The following is a 6,000-nucleotide window of genomic DNA, read 5'->3' as shown; positions in this document are numbered from 1 at the left end:
GCGCCTACCCTGTGCCCGCTATTCAGCACTTATTACACACATTCGAACCGGGCAGTATTTTGCTAAATTGGACATGTCTCAAGCATATCAGCAGTTCCTGTTGATAACCAAACAGCGGAACTTCAGACCATCGTCACTCACAGGGGTGCCTTCCGATGCAAGTGTCTCCAATTTGGCGTAAGTGTTGCCCCGGGTATTTTTCAATCCCTCATGGAGCGGATTTTACAGGGCCTCCCCTGGTGTAGTACCCTACTTGACGACATCTTGGTCTCGGCCAGGGACAGACCCCAACTCTTCCAGAGAGTGCGGCGGTGTTAGAGAGGTTCAGACAGCATGGCCTCAAGTTAAAAAAAGAAAAATGCGCCATTGCCACTAGACAGGTGGACTTTCTGGGTTATAAAATTGACGCCTCTGGCATTCACCCCTGAGTCCAAGGTTAGGGCAATCCACGAAGCTCCCACACCAACATCCAAAACGGAGCTACAAGCTTTTTGGGGCTGCTGAACTTTATGCATCCTTCTTGCCCCATAAAGCCTCAGTGGCGAACCCCTACACAGATTACTAGACAAAAAGTCACCGTGGCACTGGGGGCACAAAGAAGACCAGGCGTTTAACGCCGTCAAATCACTACTTACGTCAGAGGCAGTGCTCATCCACCGACCCCAACCTTCCGTTAGTACTGGCAGCAGACGCATCCCCTTTGGAATTGGGCGGTCCTTAGTCACAGACTCCCCAATGGCGCCGAGGCCCCCATCGCCTTTTTCTCCAGGACGCTCTCAGCCACGGAGCGAAACTACAGCCAAATAGACAAGGAAGCCCTAGCAGCTGTTGCGGCCGTGAAAAAGTTTCACGAATTCCTTTTTGGCCACTTCTTGAACTGGTCACCGACCATAAGCCCCTCCTGGGCCTACTGGCCGGCGACAAACAGACACCTCAAGTCCTTTCCCCTAGGATGACAAGGTGGACACTTTTCCTAGCGGCCTACTCATACAAACTCATTCACCGCCCGGGCAAAACTCTATCACCCGCCGACGCTCTCAGTTGCTGCCCCTTACCCGCTCCGGCTGAAGACCCAGCTCCTGTCAATGCCATTTTCGAGATCACCCAGTTGGACCTGCCCATCACCGCCCTTGACATCGCCGCTAAAACCAAAGCAGATCAAACGCTCGCCCAGGTGCTCGACTGGGTGAGGAGGGGGTGGCCGGGAGGCAACGTTGATAACAAATTCACACCCTTTAAGACTCGCATGCAGGAGCTGTCCAGTTTGCAGGGTTGTCTGCTATGGGGCACTCGAGTGGTCATTCCGACCTCGCTGCGTGCCCGAGTCCTGGGCGTTGCACGAGGGACACCCGGCATCGTGAGAATGAAGGCATTAGCACGCAGCTACGATATGGTGGCGGGTCTAGAGCGAGGACATTGTCAATTGGGTAAGTTCCTGCAGCATTTGCCAGGAATCCCGTCCTGCTGCCCCCCATCGCCACCCCTACCAGATGGGAGAGCGCCAGCGCCCTGGTCTAGAATCCATATCGATCTGGCCGGCCCGTGCATGGAAAGATGTTCCTAGTGGTCGTGGACGCTTATTCCAAATGGATAGGCGTGGCACAGCTATCCACGACCACCACACTAGCAATCACCAATGTGTTAACGCGCCTGTTCATTACACATGGACTACCCGACTCCATGGTCTCCGATAACGGCCCACAGTTCGCATCAGTAGAATTCAGCCGTTTTGCAGCCAACCTGGGCATTCGCCACATTTTCACAGCCCCTTTTCACCCTGCCAGTAATGGGTTGGCTGAAAGGGCCGTCAGGACCACCAAAGAGGCCCTCACTAGGTTTGGCAGAGATGACTGGCACCACAAACTCTCACGGTTCCTGATGAGCCAACATTCAACCCCCTGTGCAGTCACCAATAAGTCCCCAGCGGAACTTCTGATGGGCCGGCGCCTGAGGACTGTATTGGACAGACTGCACCCACAATACTGCCCTGACTCCCCCTCGCTTCTACCGGGGGTTAGACATTTTATGTTACAGGAGCCGATATTCGCAAGGAATTTCGCTGGGGACCCACTTTGGATTCCGGGCGAGGTCATCGCCGTCACCGGGCCGAGATCGTATAGAGTCAGGCTGGAGGATGGTCGCGTCTGGAGGAGACACATAGACCAGCTTAGAAGGTGCCTCAGCACCCTTGCCTACAAGCATCCAGAGTCTCCAGCCGAAGGGGAACCGCCTCATCCGCCGCCCAGCCACATCGCACCCAGCGACCAGTCTGCACCAGCGATCGTTCCGGTCAGCCCAAACTCGGACAACAGCGGCCAGAGAGTTAACCAGCCTGATCCAACCCACGAGAGCTCGATCCCAGCAACCAACCCGGTGGTTTCGAGGATGCCCAGTCCAGAGAGAGTGTTGGCGACACTATGCCGGCTCAACCGTCACAGACTGATACCGGACAGTCAGACAATGTTCCCGAGTTGCGCCGTTCCGGGCGCCAACACAAACCCCCCGTCTACCTCAAAGACTATGCATGTTCGCATCTGGGGGGAAGGGGTGTTATGTCCTGAGGACTCAAGGAGTTCTCACTCAGGTCCACTCACTTTATGTGGGCGTTATTCCCCCATTCCCATTGGTTGGTTCTCCCCAGCAGCCAGCTATAAAAGCAGGCTGCGGGGTCCAACCGGTTGCTGATTGCTGCGAGCCAGTTCCAGGCGTGGCAAGCACGGTCAGCCCTTTATTGTAAAATAAAGTATTGTTGCACTCATGCTCTGGTTCAGCCTCTCATTGCTCAAACTTAACACACACCATTCCCAGCAGCTTACAAAAGTTTCAGCTATTGTTAGATCATTAACATTATTACAATGGGGGAAAACTTTATGAGTACAGCGTACAATTAACTTTGTGCTTCCGGGGAACACTGACTGTGCAGTATTCACCAGAACTTCAGAAATTCTCATTTTAGATTCATAAAGGTCCTATGCAGAAACTACTACTAAATGCTTCATATGGCCAAACCATCATGAGCTTTGTAGTATTAAAAGAAAGCATTTAAATGTTGCTTTGTACCCATAATCTGAGGAAGGAAAATGTTCAATCTCCAAAATTTCCTTTTCAAAACCACTTTTTGGTGCTACCTCATTGATTTGGAGATTTTATATTTTGTATCTATTGCTAATTGTATTTGAGATTGATTTGAGACTGCTAATTGCGATTACTACTTTTAATCTGCTCCCTTCTGGGAGTTTTAATATGCTAAGCTAGAGCTGAACTCCATACTATTGTCTGTATCTAACGTTGAACATTTGAATGGCATTTTACACCTCTATATGTCTCCTTTAAAGAATTCTCACAACAGATTTTCAAAACAACCTCTCTGGTCAAAGTTACATAGAGACATTTACATATTTTACTGACCAGTACTATGGTTGTATCATTTAGTCCAGTGCGCAAACATAGAAACTTTGCAGCATTGAGGGTCTACAGATTTCTATATACTGTATATAGAAATACAGCCTAACACAGCTTTGCTGGCTGGGGAATTCTGGGAGTTGAAGTCCTCGAGGCTTAAAGTGGCCGAGGATATAACAGACTGTATTGACAGATAACTTTATTCAGGTAATTGACTATTGGCAACTCACAGATGTCATATAACACATCTGAGCAGCCGCTTTTGGAAGCCACCTGAATAGACAATGGAAACTCCTCCTCCTCGTTACTGTGTTTGTTATTATTTTACAGTCACATTCTTCATTACGTTAATTTACAGAATGCCACCAACATTGAAAGAGGCACAGAATGAAACTTTAGCTGTTGGATTATGACTTGGAAACCATCAGATCAAAATGTTCATCTCTGAATAAAGAATTGCTTTCAGTTTACAACTAGGACTTTTCCATTAATCAGCTCCTTTTCTCTCCTTTCTAGTGTGGAAAGAAACAAGAATTTTCTGAATCCTTAGACGCTGTAGTTAATGGACAAAGATGCCTTTAATATGTTGTTGTTGTTGTTTTGGTAGCGAGCCATCCAAGAATGACTTCCCTGAAACTCTGTGTTGCAGAAAAACACCAAGCTTTTCTCCAACCTTACATCTCTCTATCGTGGTTTCTTATTATTATTTGCGGCTCACAAACTATCTCATTAACAATCTTCCTGTAAATATATTTTCTTTCTAAGTAGAAAAAAGAACTATTGAGAATGCTAGATCAGGCACACAGGATCTTCTTTAAGGGAAATTTGGCAATGGAACCAAACAAGTTGTTTTTATTTGCAATTTGTTGAATTCACCCTCGCCCCCCCCTTTTTTTTTTCTTCTTCTTCTTCTTCTGGTAATGCACACACAGTATAGCTTTCCATCTTCTGGCAGAAAACTCAGAGCTAATATCTCACCTCCGTGTCCTCCCGCATCATGAGCTTAAGAGTCAATATTTCACTTGCACATTTTTCATGGGCAAAAACACTCTGAAATAATGGAATGCTAGAAAAACCTGAGCCCTCAGTGGTGATTGGGTAGGCACCCTGGAGAATTAACTCTGCAAATCTGAATTACCAGCCCTTTTCTTCTCACATTGCGGAATAATGGAAGGCACCACATTTGTTTCATTTGGAAACAATAATTGAGATGAAAAGCTTTACAGAGGATGGGAGGAAAAAGACATCAAATATATTTTGAACTGGAAATGGGTCACATTAAAAATGTTCCAGGAATGTTTCAGTGTTCAATAATCCATCTCAAATTTCAAAATTCTCATTTGGAGCTGATGCCCAGGCTTGTAATGGTTCTATTAAATTGGCACTAGTTTTTACAGTACTGTTCCAGGGAAGGGCATACAAGTATTTAAAAAGTATTAGTAAATACTGATTAAATGTAAAGTTTTTCTGACTAATCAGGTCTGACTTTAGGGCATGGTGCTCATCTTCATTTTCAATTAAAAATAAATTCAATTAAATCTGGTGGATTATGAGCCAAGAGCTTATCAATTATCAAGAGTTTGAAAAGCCTTGACTTTCGGTTTGAAGGGCTTCGGCGACAGACAGAAATCCGTGATCATGCATGGTTTCTGTCTGGGCTCGCTGCTGGAGCACCCCAAGCCAGCTGGTTTCAGGGCTAAGCCACCCTGTAGTGGTGTTGAAGAGGGGGAGACCACCAGCATGGTTGAGGAGAGCCGCATCTCTCCTCCTCAGCTGGCCATTATTCCCTTTCCCGAATGCGGTTGCAGTGGTGGTCAGAAATGGCCACCACAAAGAAGAACTCGACCGGAAAAGAATGTGCAGCAGGAAGATAAGAAGTAAAAGTTTTGGCTGACTAGCTTAAATTGTAAAAGCAACAACCAAGGTACCCTGGAATTTAAACTTACAAAAAATAACATCGCTCCCAAAGAAGAGTCGGAAGCAGCGAAGGAAAGTGAAAAGGGAAAGGTTTGGCTTTTTTTTTCTCTCTCTCTCCTTCCCTATACTGACAACTAAGAGACTTAAATAAGAAATCTGAAAAATTAGGCAATTAAGCTAAAAATAAAACAAAATGCCAAAGGGATAATAAAGATTTCTGGACATTAAAAACTTTCTTTTTCATAAGCAGGAAGGGAGAGAAAAAGAATAAGGGCAGAATCTGGAAGAGGGAGGAGACTGCCTGGGATTAAAAGAATCTAAAGTAAAACAAGACTTCTAAAAGATACATTTTAAATGTAACTTTGCAACTAAATAGTAACCCCAGGAAGAGAAAGTGGGAAAAAAGAGCAAAAAAGAAACAGCTTGCATGTATTTGGATTATTTGGTGATCTTTGGATTTTTGGTTATTATATTTGAATGACTAAAATCAATTGGGTGGTTGTTTAAAAATTTATACAATGGCACCACTTCTGGATGAATTGAAAATGGAACTTAAAAAGTACAAAGAAGATGCACAAGAAGGGAAGGGTTCTTTTGGCTTCATCTTTCAATTCTTAGAAATGGAGATTTGGAACTATGAGAAATAACAAAAAAAGACTGCAAAACAAGAAGACTGGGACA

Source organism: Pseudonaja textilis, chromosome 1, assembly GCF_049901715.1.
Source record: "Pseudonaja textilis isolate UNSWEBS1 chromosome 1, rPseTex1.2, whole genome shotgun sequence".
In the NCBI taxonomy this organism is placed as follows: domain Eukaryota; kingdom Metazoa; phylum Chordata; class Lepidosauria; order Squamata; family Elapidae; genus Pseudonaja; species Pseudonaja textilis.
The sequence above is the reverse complement of the archived record's forward strand: the minus strand, read 5'-3'. Positions refer to the sequence as shown.